Source organism: Danio rerio, chromosome 16 (assembly GCF_049306965.1).
Source record: "Danio rerio strain Tuebingen ecotype United States chromosome 16, GRCz12tu, whole genome shotgun sequence".
In the NCBI taxonomy this organism is placed as follows: domain Eukaryota; kingdom Metazoa; phylum Chordata; class Actinopteri; order Cypriniformes; family Danionidae; genus Danio; species Danio rerio.
In genome coordinates this window covers 10,246,622-10,261,958 of record NC_133191.1, presented here as the reverse complement: position 1 = coordinate 10,261,958, position 15,337 = coordinate 10,246,622, and the positions used below count along the sequence as shown (strand labels likewise).

At 35.4% G+C, this 15,337-nt stretch overlaps 1 protein-coding gene across 6 annotated transcripts in view; it reads left to right on the top strand.

Annotated features, from left to right (window-relative positions):
• ncalda (neurocalcin delta a) overlaps positions 1-15,337 on the top strand; it is a 65,593-nt gene that overhangs the window by 26,581 nt on the left and 23,675 nt on the right. For 3 of the 6 annotated variants that reach the window (XR_012391469.1, XR_012391468.1, XM_005173483.6), the window contains exon 1: positions 3,767-3,932. The gene's annotated coding sequence lies outside the window, so the exon portion shown is untranslated. 6 annotated transcript variants of the gene reach the window in all.

Here is a 15,337-nt window from a genome sequence, read left to right as displayed (position 1 = left end):
GTGGACATTCGCGCCACGTTAACCGATCAGGAGCTTGCTCTTGTGTGGGTGTGATTTTGCTGTAGGGCCTGTTGTTGGTGTCCCGGGGAAAATCCTCTAGGAGACAACAGTGCATCAAACTGGGCTCGGCTCAGTCAGAAGCACCGCTAAAAGCCTCCAGTATCCAGGTTAAGTTTCTGGAGGAGTTTGAGCTTATAGAGCTGGATGCACCTCTGAAAGGATCTAGTGGACTCAGACACGACCCTAAACATATTGACGCTGTTTTTCAGCCTTCATAAAACACACAAACGCTTATTTTCTTAATAAAATCCATGTTAGCCAGTTAGCAACAAAGCTAAAGTCACCAGGCAGACAGAAGCCCTGCCCATCAGGCAAATCCGCGTCTGTTCTGAAGTAAATTTGACGCGCGAATGACGCGAGTAAACTCAAATGTTTACGTAGCTATTTACACAGATTATTTATCCCACGTGTTCGGTGTCTAGTGTGAATACAGCATTAGGATACCGGGTGTCAGATTTGCACAGTCCATATGCACAACGCTTTGGCTTGTTTCACCCGCTTGAAAGCTTGACATGACTCCTGCGTGTAGCTACGGTTGTTTAGACACGATTGGTGTGCGGTTTTCAGGTGTGGCTTAGCGAAGGGTCAACTGTATATGCTGGTTTTGCCTTGATGTAAATTTAAATGGTTACTTGATATTTGCTAAATGTTTTAATCTGAATTTTTTGTCTAGATTTCTAAAATTGAATGGAAGTATTGTGTGTTTATCAGTGCGTTTTCACATTAGAATTCTTGATGTAAAATGAATATTATTTTCCATTTCTCAGTAAATATAGATAATATATCCTGGTTGCAATGAAACAAAACATAAGTGTTAGGCATGCCCAAATATATTATTGTAAAGCGTCCTATAGAAAATCTGAATTTTAAAGGAGATCTGTGAGGTGTGTGCTCATTTATGCTGAGCACTGTACATTTTAAATTGAACGTTCAATTGAACACTGCAATTTTCTTTGGGGGATGAAATAGCCTTAAAAAAGAACTTATGTATACTACATTTAGGACTATATGTACACTGTATATCTGCTTTAAAAATGACAATCATGTATTTTCTTAAATTATAAATTATTTTCTTAAACTATGAACTGTAAATATTAGACTATTATAATTAACTTTCTATTTTAATCATCATTAGAATGACAGATCAAAACATCAGATGATCCTCCATTTGTCCAGACCTTTGTCAGTTTTTAACTTAAGTCCAATATTAAGGGCTATGATTGAAAAATTATTAAAAATCATGTCACTGAATAAAGTCACATCTCTGACTCACAGCAGCAGTGTGACGCAGGCTGAGGAAACAAGCTTCAGTGGGCGCGGCTGCAGCCTCTGCTGCCTGTTGCCAGATCTTGTTTTTATAAGCATTGCATCGTTCCATCTGTTCTTAATGTAAAAATTATAAAATAATAAAGAGTTATGCAGTTAACAAATCTGTATTTGAATAAGCATAATTCAAGATTTTATCAATGTGGTGAGTTTTCCATAGGATTGCGCTTGTTTGTTTGCATGCAACAGCTTTGCAACAGTTTGTTTGTCATTGACACTTCAACTGACAGGCAGCATTTCAAAAAAGGATTGTTTATTGCACAGATATATTTGAGATGCACAACATTGTACTCCAACCACATGTGCTATGATAGATTTTGCTACTGAAAATTATATTTCTTCCTCTCTGTCTCACTTCGTGCACACGTACCCTCACCTGCATGTGTTGATGGTCTTCTCTCTCTCTCTCTCCCTTTCTCTGTCTCTGTCTCTCTCTCTCTCTCTCTCTCTCTCTCTCTCTCTCTCTCTCTCTCTCTCTCTCTCTCTCTCTCTCTCTCTCTCTCTCTCTCTCTCTCTCTCTCTCTCTCTCTCTCTCTCTCTCTGTCTCTCTCTCTCTCTCTCTCTCTCTCTTTCTCTCTCTCTCATCACTGTGTTTTACAATAATACCCTATAGGCTGCTTTGTATGCATGCCAGTGTTACATCTATGTGCCTCACATTGACTGCACATCTGGGACAGTACAGGTAGGGTTTTTGGTAAATCAAACCTGATTGGTTTAGAAGGTACATGTTCCAGTCCTGAACGACCTTAAAATTCTGCAGTCACACCAGAAATTTTATCTTGAACATTATCAAAAAATGGTTGCAGAGGCCTATATTACTTTGTATGGTGAGAACTTGAATGAACTCCAGGGCCAGTTCTAAAGTGGTGGTATGGGGTGGCACCCCTAAGAATATACATGGACATTATTTTGGTAATGAGCTATGACGCAGTTTGGCATCAACTGATTGGACTATAGAAGTCCACCGCAAAAGGGGACTTGAAGTAGAATAGACCAATCCCTCTCCGGTTCACTTCCATTTATTTCCCATAAATTTAAGGTACAATGCCATTGGTTTAGAGTTCTGTCAATTTCACAGCTCAAAAACAGGAGAAGCGAGACTTCACAGGCTGCAGAGAACTTCTCTGTTTATTGTAACCATGTGTTAACACCGTTGCCTACGAGAGCATCAAAATTCTGACGGCAGCAAAGTTGTGTGTTCACACCACCAACAATGAGAGCATCATTCTAATGGGGTTGGAACCAAAGTTTACATGAATGCATTCTCTGGAATCCCCTTTTGCGGTGGACTTCTATAGTCCAATCAGTTGATGCCAAACTGCGTCATAGCTCATTACCTAAATAATGTCCAGTCATATTATACATTATATAAATATTCAGATTGTAACATGATTGATGCTTTTCTCTGTTTATTGCTGGTCTACGCTGACTTTACAATCTGATCAGCAGTTCATTGTGATCTAGATGACTCTGATTGATTGAGGTATTTTCTTAGTTTCTTTTTAACACAATAGATTTAGATTATCATTGAATGATTTGGTTGCATGTAGACATACTGTAGCTACTAAAATATGTCTTGTCTAAATTCCATTTTTTCCTCCAGCCATGTTTATCCTTTAGTTTGTAATTTGAGGTTATTTTTGGACCTTAATATCTTATATTTCATGCTTGTGGTTGTCACGAATAATTGCAAAAATGTGTAAAATAAGGCTAGGTGTTGCAGCTTTAGTAATTCTTCAGCCGTTTTGATATGATTTGAGTTTTGAATGCTCTTTTTCAGCTAAAAAATGCAATGACAAATCAACTGTTAATGCATCACACAAACTTCATACAATATTTTTGTTCTCAGGCAGTTTGATAATATAATTGGATTGACATAATGCAGTCTGTTTATGTTCCGTTTTCCTTTGTGGTACCAAAGAATGTTTATAATTCGACTCCAGAGTCCCATGGGAATCTTTGACTCAGCACCAGAACACCTGTGTTCAAACATGTCTCAAACAACAGGAATGTCTGTCACAAACCTGCTTTCGCAACCTCAATGCTTTTTTACGCAGTGCAATACGATTTTGACGATTAATGCATTCACAGTTTTTGTCTTTTGTTTTTTTTCTGCTGAATGCAGCTTCCTGTCTACACTAAAGCTTTTCTTTTAAAGTGCTCACTCATTTTGACTGCAAATTAGTCTGTGGTTTTGTGAGGGTCTCTTTCAGTGCAGCTCTGACAGATGACCTATTGAAATCGCTATAGAACTGTCTGCCTGTTGCCAGGGCAACACTAGCTCGCTTCTGCTTTTTATTCAATCACGTGACTGGCTCTTGACGTCACTGGGGGAGGGTCGCTGCCAGAGTTTGGTCCACTCTTGACTGCATAGGGCTTCGAAGAATCTTGAGTACTTGTTGAATTGACACGGTTATTCTTGTTCTCTGTGATCTCTGTACTTGGTCTTTTAAAACTCCCATCATCGTCAGCTATAAACTGCTGGGTTATGGACTGTTGAAGGCAGTGGATTGCAGGGGAAAATAGAAAAAAAGAGTAAAAGAGAGGTAAGTCGTGCTCCATTTCCTTTTTTTCTGTAGTAATGCTATGTGGTTTAACAGTATATGATATCACAGAAGAGGTGAGATTTTATTGCTTCGGTTATGCAAGATGTCAGCGTGCTTGTGCGCAGCTGTTGCATGCTTTCTTCATATGCTAACAGCACATAGGGGGTCTCGGAGTAGGAGAAAGGATGTAACTCCTTTGCGCAGATCGTTTCCTCTTATCTTTCCCTGCCATTTCCGATCTCGTCTATCTCTTTACATTTGGCATTTGTTTGTGGGTTGAATTAGTAGTAAGATATCTACTTGTATCGTTCCAAGATCTGAATTTTGCCGTGTTTTCATGGCAGAAATGGCTATGTAAAAAGCCTCTCAGGAAAAGAGGAGAGATGAAGGAGCTGGCATAATCAGTTCTCTGCTCATCCTCAACTTTTCATTTTCACCTTCCCCCACACTTTCACTCTTTGCTTAACCAATGCATGTGGGTGAGCGTGCGTTAAGAATGCTTACTCCGAGGAGATGCACTGGCTCTGAATACTAGAAAAGCCCCACCCCCGTCACATTGAGCGTGGGTGGAGGGTGATTGGTGGCAAGAAAAGAAACATTTATTGCTAATTTGTGGAGTGTGTTTTTTTTAATTACTCAGTTTGGTTTAGAAAACACAATGGGTAAGCACTTGTATTATCACTTTCAACCAAAGAACAGATAATCTCAGATCTCTTTCTAGCAGACGGTCCATTTTGCTAAGGGCGTAAGATGCATTCCGTTACTAGCTAATTTACCAACAGCTTGGCTAACAATGTACCTGAGGGGCAGACCTAAAGCGACTTCATGTGAGACATTGGTTATTAGATGTTATTGGGTCCCTGCAGTGAGGTGGCAGCATTTCCTATACACACACTCATGCACACATGGCTTACTGGTAGTTTAGAAACACATGGCACCAGAGACGAACACACTTCTGCAATGGAGGCCTGCTGGCAGTATGGATGAGAGACGCTGCTGGCAGCTTGTTCTGCACAGCCCACGTGTGTGGGAGGAGATTATCCTCGCTGCAACTACTGCTATTGTGTGTTATCAGCCCTGTCTGTTATTACAGTGTGCGCGTGTGTGTGTGTGTGTGTTATGCACAGTGTGTAGGTGGTGCTTGTGTGTTGTATCTATTAAATAACTTAAATTCACATACCCCCCCCTGTCCAACTTCCATGTGCTTTTTTTTTAAAGCGTACTCGTACTCATGAGCAATTAATGGCATAATGTTTACCTCAAACCTACACAACTACTTTTAATGGGTTGATTTTTAATTTAAGATTAACACAAAGTTTTTTCCATTTCTGGAGTTTTAGATGATTTTTTTTGTTTGTTTGTTAGCAAATGATCAAAACAACATAGGTGACGCTTAATATTATGGTGCATTGTTGCACATGTTCCATGTACTTACTGTAGTAATTACGATAAGTTATGCATACTTTAGTGTAACTACCTTACAACTTATTATTAAAATTATAAAATTATTCAACTATTTCAAGTCATGTCTGTGCATTTGCACAGAAAAGTCATAAAAATGAATGGTTATATATATTCATTTTAATAACCCAATCCATTACTAACCAGATTTTAGGCGTAAACTGACCTGCTGCTATTTCAATATTCAGTAGTTCGGGTTATCAAGCTTTGGTTGTCAGCCTTCCACTTTCATTACACAGTTTAAAGGTGCAGTAGGTAATTGTCTTCAGATACTTTTTTTGTTGTGCTGGTTGAAAGTCTTTTCACATTCCAATAATAATAATTAAAGTAAATGATCTAAATGCGTTTATATTTGTGTTTACATTCTGGGCAAGGTATAAGACTAAAAAATGTTTATAAAATTAAATATTGACTGGCCAACATTTCCCATAATTTTGATGAGTAGACCAAACAGTCTGTCAGCAAATGTAAATTTGAACAGCGGCGCATCCGTTCAAGCGGACCCACCGATGTGCGTTCACGTGGGCTGCGGTCACGTGGACATGAGTGACAGTGCTAAATACAAATGCTCAATCAACTTTTAAAATCCTGAATCAGTATGGGAGTAACTGTTGCACACTGGAGGAATGATGACACAATGACTGAAGGATTTCTTTTAGACAGGTTATGTTTGAAAACCATTTTAGTCACGCAAAGCTGATGTAGATTTTGTTTGTATTACAAATGGGTTATATGGACAAAAGTGTTGTTCAGAAATCTACCGGCGAAAGCTTTATGTGACTATTTTCAGTTTTATAAGGGACCTTTTACAGCATCAATAATGTAGAATTTTTTATTTAGATTAACAACAAAACATAATAAATAGCTTTATTCTGCCTAGCCTGATTTACTTAACATTAGGTGAAGTTGTTTTTATATTCACTTTGGTTCATTTTTGAACAGTAACAACCTGTGACGTGGCCCCTATATTGTTTACCATGCTACTTTGCTACATAACCTCAAACATGCTAGATATAACAAATTTTTTTTTTGTTTGTTTAGAATTGTAGTATTATTAAGTACTATAAAGTTTCCGAACTAGCGAATGACTTATACTAGTGGGTCTCTGTCATCTTTAATGCGCTTGTTCGTGATTTTCAGACTGTTTATTTTATTATTATTTTTAAAATTATTTTAGCATCTACAATAGCCATCTATTTATTTATTTATTTTTTGCTTAAAAATCATTTTGAAAGCTCTGTGAACATTATACATCAAGCACATGAGCATTATTGACGACATGAAGCTAAAAATTTCATTTTGGGGTTTGAATAAAGAGTGAAAGCTTGGTTTGACCACTTGGTTTGTTTGATTGCGTTGGAAGAAACGAAATGACATAGACACTGAAGATGCACATTAGTTTAACCTCAAATTCAGTTTCTAAGCATGCATACAAAATATGCAATCATAATAGCGCCATATGCAAAAATAAATAGCTTTATTCTGCCTAGCCTGATTTAGTTAACATTAGGTGAAGTTGGCTTTATATTCACTTTGGTTCATTTTTGAAAAATGACAACTTGTGACAAGGACCCTATGTTGTTTACTATGTTACTTTGCTTGCTAACTACATAACTGCAAACATGCTAGATAATTTTTTTTTTGTTCAGAATTGTAGTATTATTAAGTACTATGAAGATTTCCAACCTGTCGAATAACATAATCTAATCTAAACATAATCGTTTCCATCATCTTTAATGTGTGCGTTCGCGATTTCAGGAGCCGTGGCTTTGGACACAGGGGAAGGATTGTATTTGAAAGATACTATGCTAAGCGGTTAGCATTCGGGAAGATCATCTACTGCACCTTTAAGTGATAAAAAAAAAAACATCAATCCATAATCAAACTTAAAATGAAGTAAAAATGTTGCTTTAACAGGCTCTGTTGCAACCACTGTTATACAATATCTAGTGTTGTAATGACAAGTTATTTCTGATGTCTTGAGTAATACGTTTCTTATGCAGCTCACCATAATCAGAAGGTGCAGCTTATTGAAAACTTTTTGTTTTTAATTTAAGGGGAAGTTTTTAAGCTGTGTTGTGTCTTTTCACACACTTTATAAGTTTCAGATATCTCAGGGCTCAAAATTGACTCTTGTTTTTAAGCACATTAGGGGCACATTTTCAAACACATTCTCACTCCCCACTCATCAGATGCTCAGTCAGGACTCCTCATCGCTTTGTGATGCTCGGGTTGCCTTTCAGCATCGTATTATGACAAGCAGGGTTCTCCGATTATTTTGATTAATTTTTTCAGGCAGCAATGTCTTAGTTTGCGACAGACAACCTCTAAACTGTGCAGCAAATGGATGCTTGGATCACATCAATTCCTCCCACATATAACCCATCATGCCTTGGAAGACTTTTGAATAAATTGCGACTCTAGTTGTGTCTGCATACTATATCCTGTGTTTTATATTGACAAATGGTTAGGTTTAGTGCCAGGAGTTGGGTTATGTGCTTACAAATGTTCATAATTCAATGTAAGAAATAATTTTGACTGTATACTTTATAAAATTCACACTCATTCATTCATACTGTGACCCATTGTATCAGTTAATGTTATGGATAAAATTGGCCATGCCTTTTGTGTCAGCATATTACCAAGGCTTTCTTCTTTAAAGCTATGGAGGACCCTACACATTGCAAAATGATGGATCAATATGTAATAATTTGGGAGTGAGAATGTGTTGATGTTTAGGAGCTGAAAATTAAGTCCAACAACTGCAATGCAACTTGCAATCACTGTCCTGAATATGTGTTAGTGCTAGTGAATGAGCAAATTTCACAGTCGGGCCACTGGTTTTATTTAAAGAAAAAATAAAAAAATAAATAAATAAAGCCACCTATTCTGTTGCTGTATCTATATTCACCACATGATCACTATCTTGGTATTACTTTATCTGCGTATTAAGGCAGTTGACAATAGAAATCTATCAGCATTCTTTTAATTTTTATCTTTTCTTCCCTTTACTTTTTGTACACTAGTTAGCTGCCTGTCATGAGGCAGTGGAGTGCGGTGATAGGGTTGACTGTTAATGTGGATGTTCATTTTAGTTAAATTTACTGAATGAGAGGTGACGTTTGTTAACAGAATTTTAACCATAAGAATAGAGAACCGATTCAACTTTGAATGGATAACCTATTAAAATACCTCAAATAGTTTTTCAGGAGTTTATTTTTACTTGTGCAAATAGCAGCATAAAAACATATTAGCTATATTATCACATGCTGTTTTGTTGGTCTCAGTGAAAATGTGAATTTTGTGTGCGAATATTTGGTTAGCATTCCAGAATGTGGGACTATACTGAAAAACTGCTTCCAATAGAATGAGACGTCTAACCCAAGTCTCTATCGGCTGAAAAAAATAACTGTTGCATTTGACAGCAAGCAAGATCAAATATGTAGTGATATGAATATATAGTAAATAAATAGTCTATGTAGTACATAAATAGGCCATTATTTACTATATATACTATACATTTTGTTTGCTTTAAAATCATTTCGAAAACACAGTGAACATCTACATCCAACACATGATCAATATTGATGACATTAAGCTAAAAATGTCATTTTGGGCCTTGAATAAAGAGTGAAAGCTTGGTTTGACCACTTGGTTTGTTTGATTGCGTCATAAGAAACAAAATGACAGAGACATTGAAGATGCACATTAGTTTAACCTCAAATTCGATTTGTAATCATGCATACTAAATATGTAATAAACTAATAATAATTGAAAGTGCAAAGAAGCAAAGAAGTTCATTTTACTTTGAGGCATTGCTTAAAATATTTAGAAATACAATATCCATTGTGCTGTCAAACAAATATTTGTGAATTGTGAAAATGATGTAGTGTTTGCTTTTGAAATTGTTTACAAAACCATACAAGTCTATTATTGTAAGATAAATATACACAGTATATATATGTGTACTCTGTAACTATAACTATGTTTTTTTGTGCAGGCCCAAAGTTAAGTGACACAAAATACATACATGTAATGCCATTAGTGTAAGGAAATCAGTTACCCATCTAAGGGTTGATTATAGAAAAATAATTGGTTGTTAAATGCTGCAAATGAGAATCATATATTCCAGTGGTAGGAGCCCTGTAAATATTTCAAACCTATGAATATATGTTTATATCTGTTTGTAATGCATATAATCATAAGATATGATGAACTTTAGTATATAGCAGTTTCCATTTCAGTTCCATTTCATTTACTGAAAGGGCCTCAAGGCAAAAAAAGTGTACACTGTCAAAGAGGCTTAGATTTGCTCTCAGTTTGAAATGAATAGGAGTCATTTTTGCCCTGTTTGTGTCCTGCTCATTCTCTGCAGGGCACCTCATGTCAGAAAATATCTGCCACCATGCTGAGAACTGATCACAGCTGTTCTTGTTTTGTTACGCTCTTGAGTGTTTCATGCTGCTATTTCTCCCATACATTTTGGAATGGATTTCTGTGGTTTTTAAACGTCTTAAGTCTCAATTCCTCATTACACAACTTAAGGCCTTAAAAAAAGCTTAAATTAGAGCAGAACATTTTAAAATCTTGAAATCAATGCAGTAATTCATGCATACAAAGTGCAAAAAAATAAAATATTGATGATAATGCATACAAATACAAATCCCTGAGCATTGAGGTCACACTTTACAATAAGGTGCCATCAGTTAATGAGAATGAATTAAGAATGAACAACTTTGTACAGCATTTAATAATGGTACAGACAGAAATAGGCTAAGTTAAGTTTTAAATGTAACCCAATATACATATATTATATATAAATCTCAATTTAACACATGCCTATAGCAGCATAAACTGCAGGATGTTGATTCATTGAGATATCACGTGCCAGTGCTTATCAGAGCTGCATGAGAACAAGAGTAAGCTACATTACAAATAATATCAATCCCTTTACAAGGGTTAAATAATGACCCTGACCCTTATAGTTAAAAATAAGAGTATTAGTTTACACATTTTAACGAATGAATCTGAGGTTGAACTGAATCGCAGGCTAGATTAAATATCTTGAATATATAAATATAAAGTAAAACCTAACATACATGGAAGAAGTTGCACTGCTCAACTGAAATGCTCAGCTTTGTGTCTGTTAATGTGAGCTGTGCTCCAACAAGCTGTTGCAGTTTTACAGATGGGATGAAATTATTAGGCTACCTGGAACGCATATGAATTGTCTGTATGTGGTATTTCTGCTAAATGAGAGAAGGTGGTTAATAACCTATTTTAATTTGTCTTTGCTTTTAAGTCCACGGTTGTGTAGGCCTGCTGTAGGTTTTTAAATTACTGTAATAAAAAACTGTAACTGTATATATTTTTTGTACTATAATTAAATGTACTCTATAATTACTTAATTTCCTATTTTTCTTTTGTATTTTTTTTAAAGATTAATGCAAATCACTTTCTGATGTCTTAAGTGTGATTTTTTTTTATTTTTATTTTTTTAATGCTCTCTCTCTATCTAAACAATTGTGATTTATATCTAGCAGAATTTGTATTTATGCATTTTATCCATGTAAATGTATTATAAAATGTATTTTTTTTTTATCCGTGTAAAATGTGTTAAGCCCTAAAAAATGCTTGGTTAACCTTTTAGGAAACCTTCTTAACTTTGTTCATAAAATAGTATGTTGTTTACTTGGTTTTTGAGTTGTTGTTTTTTTTGTAACTTTGTTTATTTTGAACATTCAGTTGAGTACAGTCATACAGCTTTTCAAGGTACATTGGTATCTCAGTATGTGAACTTAGGTGGTATAAAAATTATGTGCATTATTGTCAGGTGTATTTACTACACAGTAGTACTCAAATTTTGTAAATTATCAAGTGGAAAACAGCATAAAGAGAGAAGAAAAAAAATAATAGGAAAAGATAAAATAAAAATACAATAATCAAAAATAAATAAAAGTTAAAACACTATTTACATCCAGGGTTAGAACACATGTCATAATATAGTTCCTTCAAGAGTAATCTCAAGTGGCCATCTTCATTATACATATGGGGACACATTATAATATGAATAAGTGTAACCATATACATGTACATGCATTAGCATATATTTATCTATGGTTTTTGAGTTTTGCTTTGGTACCCAAATTGATACTGACAACCATGTATTTTCACTGGTATTGGTACTAAGTACTGAAGTTTTGGCACTGTGAGAACTCTACAGCAAATTGCCGTAAGCAATGTGAACAGGTTCTTTTAAAAATATAAGAAAATTTGACAATTTTCTCTTTCATGTATTGAAATACATGCATATACAAAAGGTCATTTCTGGTTAATGACAGACTCTACCAGTGTTCTGGAATGGACGTGTGAATGGTGGTTTTGCATAAAATTATGCATGTATGAACACCTGTGTGAACAGCACATTTTTAATTTACCCGTAAAGTTATTTCTAGTCATTTCCTGCTATTTACCAGTATCATGGTCTGAAATGCCTAGTGACTAACACTGGAGAGATAGTTCACCCAAAAATGAAAGTCAATGCCTGTACTTGCTTCATTGCTTTTTTTACACTTTACATATTTCAATCCTGTATGGGTTTCTTCCATTAAATACAAAAGAAGCTATTTTGAAGAAAGCTGCAAACATGAAACTATTGGTCACGTTTGCCATATTGTCTGATTAAATTATTCAAGATTTGGTGCTGTGTTTACATGAGACACCATCTATTCTGATGTGGCGTTTACATGGGCCACTTTAATTTGGAATGCAGTTGAAATTCAATTTGGAATCGCAATTTGCATTTGGGTAGATGTTTGAGAAGTTAAGTGTGTGCATTTAGGCTGCATGAAGATTTATTGTTATTGTCATTATTATAATTCATTTATTTTCTTTTTGGCTTTGTCCCTTTATTAATCTGGGGTTGCCACTGCGGAATGAACCGCCAACTTATCCAGCATATGTTTTATGCAGCGGATGCCTTTCCAGCTGCAACCCATCACTGGTAAACATCTATACATACTCATTCACATACACACACTACAGACACTTTAGCTTACCCAATTTAGCACATATCTTTGGACTTGTGGGGGAAACCGTAGCACCCAGAGGAAACCCACGCGAACACGAGGAAAACATGCAAACTCCACACAGAAATGCCAACTGACCTAGCTGAGGCTCGAACCAGCGACCTTCTTGCTGTGAGGTGATTGCTACCCACTGCGCCACCGTGCTTCTTCTTCTCCTTCTTCTTTTACTTCTTCTTTCTTCTTCTACATCCATTTGAAATGACTGCACTCAAGTCATAAGTGCATTAGTATATTTAAATCAAAATTATAGGCAAAACTTTACATTTAATAATGAAAATAAACATAAAACATACGGCAGTCTCTCACGGTGAATATCACCAAACTGAAAGCAAACAAAGTTTCCAGGCCTCGTCCACTCTCATCTTCCACTGCTGCCCTTCCATCTAGGTGGAGCACACAGGTGACACTCATTAACACACACGCCACCAGCCTCATACTGCAAAACATCATGATATACATCCAGACACTCTTCAAAAGGAAGAAACTGTCTGGACATCAGTTACCTAAAAATGATTTCTGTTGGTGATTGAGTTGAATCCCTTTAAGAGATGCGAAATGGAAAATAAAATGGCAGTTGTCTTTCTCTTTTTTTGCACTGTACACAGTCCATTGGAGTTTTAAAGTTGCCATGAAATCAAATTTCATATTTTTTATCTATGTAGTTGTTCTTGTTATAAACGTTGTATCTGTGCACTTTGTTGTTTTTCTAAAAATGTATTTGCCCTCTTCAAAATGACTTTTTCACTTCCTGGTCACATGGAATTTCTTTAGGGCAGGCATATCAGTGGGTGTCTCATTTTTGCTCTGAATTCGGTCATTTGTCAATCTTCCTTCATTTTGTTAGCGACATCTGTGTTTCAACGATTTAATCAGCTCTCAAAGTTCAAAATAATCCACCACCCTACTTTTTATTTTTTTATGTTTATTTCATCATGCTAGCAGAAAAAAAAGAACAGTAGTAACTTCCATTTCATGACGACTTTAAAGTCTGATACGTGCTTTTGGAGGGAAAAAAACATGTGGCTTACTTTATTGCATGCATTTGTATGACCCATATATTATGGCTGTGTAATTAATCAAAATTCAATTTCGATTTTGGCCTTTAACGATTATAAAAAAACATTCATCGAGATAAAGTGATTATTGCATTATAATCCGCCCCTTTCAAATAGTCTGCATTCGTTCCCATGCAAAGCTCAGTTAAACGTGGAAATTAGTGAAAGCATGTAACATGCATTCGATTTGTTCATGTTTTTACGAACACAAAACAGAGCAGCTCTGTGCATTAGCTGAGAATAGCAGAACACACACATGTAGTCATCTTAAGGTGAGTGTCTAACTATAGCTCAAATACATGCAAACATGTCAAAACGTGGTGCTTGGTTATTAACCCTTGTTTATGTGAAGTCTTAAATTTAACTTCTTAAAACCTTCAGAGACCCTCTGTACATTTTCTGTAGAAATGTTTTTTTATTTATTTAATTTTTTTTTTTTTAAGAGAAATTTATTTCATAGCTTTAAGCTTTTTTTGTTTACTTGGACATATCAAGTGACTTCTTAACTAATGAAAACTCAAATGTTTAGTTTATACCTTATTAATCCAACATGTATTTCACATTAAACACACTGCCATAGTTAAAAATATGCTTGTAGAAGATTTGGACGGGGTGCAGTTGTGCTCCTTTTTAGTTTGTTTTATTTATGAATTTTTTTTAGTAAGATGTGTTAATAATAATCGGTCTGTTTTCCCATTTTTATTACAGTTGTTTATTTCTTGGCAAGTCAAAATTGAATGTCTCCTAATATATTCAGCATAATTTCTGCCTGTCCCTTGATCTTTTTCTGAACATAAATAAAATGCAAAAGGGACCTTGATCACATAAATGCTGTAATGAAATGTATTTTCACCAACATAACTTTCTTTTCTGCTCCAACAGTTTTTTTTACCTTCATGTTGTCAAACAGGTTATGATTTTGCAGATACTCTCAAAAAAAGACACTTACTGTATCTATCAGTAATGATTAGGACTGTGCTAAAGTCTTTCTCAAAAATGTATTGTAATGTTTTTTTTAGGGTCCTAAATCTATATATATATTTAATATATGTCATTGTTGTTTATTTTATTCATAAGAGTTTTATCTGTTATAAGAGTAATGAAGACACCAGGAAAGTTTTTCATTATAAACGATTTTCATTGTCACCCTGGATCATGTCAACCAGACATTTCAGGAAGAACACGGAATATCTGAGATCCATGACTGCACTTTTGCCTGAATTTGGTCAGGATATTCTGTGGAACAAGAAATTGTTTCCTTTCTGGTCATGATAGTTTCCTATTTAACCTCTGGAGTATTTCAGTTTCCTTGTGTTCACACAAATTGTACAGTTGTGTTCATATCAACAGCAATTAAAAAAAAAACACTAAAAGAGGTCTGCTGTTGGTGCTCAATAGATAAAAGTCTCCACAGTCCTTTGTTTATTTTCTTTGTCAACAAGATGCTGCATACTTTGGCATGAACATTTAAACTCTCTTAAAATAGATAATTAAAAATATTTGACCTTATACCTGCAATCAAAACAGTAGACTGGCTAAATAAAAATGCAAATTCAGAGCAACAATATAGAGTTTCCCTGATCAAAACGTTAGACAAAGCAGCGCTGCTTTTAAAAATGGTGTTTAACATCCCTTATTCAGAGGTTATATGAAAAAATGCAATCAAAGCTTATCTAAAGACAGACTCAAAGACAAAATTTCCCCTCAAACGTCAAGAACTGTAAGCTGCACAGATTCTAACTTATGTTTCTGAGATTATAATATTATTGTGAGTTATTTAATACAACCAAAAATTCAACAC